Raw genomic sequence first — 1,187 nt, forward strand, 5'->3', positions numbered from 1 at the left:
CTTTGGGGTCCTTAGGGACTAGAAAAGCGCTATACAAATACAGGCCATTTACCATTTAATGACACCCGGATTAAATCAACACCAGGAAGTAATACTGTCAGAATTAACAAAGCGCTGGTTGATCAAGAGTGGCAGCAATCTGATCTTGTGGAGGGAAATGTTGTTTGGTAGTGGAGTGAGTAACCAAATGCAGGTCTCAGCAGGCATAAGTCAAACTTAAAACACAGCTTACACAGCTAACAAGTAACCAAACATGGCAAAGAAAGAGCAGACACCGGTGACTCAAGTTAGCAACTTGGGAAACAAAACTGAACACAATACATACAGGACAAGAGACAGAATAACCAGTATAAAACACAAACCTGACACTCCAAAGTAAAATTATAATGTAAAAACTGGTTGAGAAAGGCCATTCTTATTGGTTGTGCTTGTATCTCATGCTCAGTGGTGCAGTGAAACTACACCAACACCCTTTGTGCAGGTTTTTGCACTAAGGGTGTTGGTGTAGCTTAATTTTAGCTGATGCTGACTCTCAGAGAGAAGCTGACCTTGCAAAATAAAAAATACATACTGGGACGACGGAGACACCACACGAAAACAAGCAAAACGTTTTTGCATTAAAAACATTTCCTAAGAGTATTTAACTCTTACCTTCTGATGAAAGTAATGAAGGTGCCTGAACTGAGGGATTTCCTGTTGGATGAAAGAACATTTTGAATCATGGCCTCTTAAAAGTGATTTATTAATTAGATTAGATAGTAATTTATTAATACCTTGAGTGGGTTCCTCCGAGAAACTCAGTATAATGTTGTGCCTGCATACTGCATTACTGTGTTGAGTGTCTCTTTTCTCAGACTGACCTTGACTCATCATCTCTAAAATGGATGTCGCCAATTCTATCACATGGTCAGTAGTATATGTCTGCACCATCAAATCTATAGTTTCCAGTCTGTTTGCTTTCTCCAGATGGCACTTCCGAATGGTAGTGAAATCACCTACAGGTACATTCTGTAGATACCAGTGGAAATGTTTCAGCTCCTCTTCTCCCAGATTCTGCAGCATATACAACAGCTGCTCCTGTACAGACCGTTCCATATTGCATCTATAGACACATTAAAAACATCAATGCAGAAAGACAATCAGTGTTGGGAAGGTTACTTTTAAAATGTATTCCATTACAGAATACA

This window comes from Haplochromis burtoni, unplaced genomic scaffold, assembly GCF_018398535.1.
Source record: "Haplochromis burtoni strain Fernald_Lab_line unplaced genomic scaffold, NCSU_Asbu1 Contig_1275, whole genome shotgun sequence".
NCBI lineage: Eukaryota > Metazoa > Chordata > Actinopteri > Cichliformes > Cichlidae > Haplochromis > Haplochromis burtoni.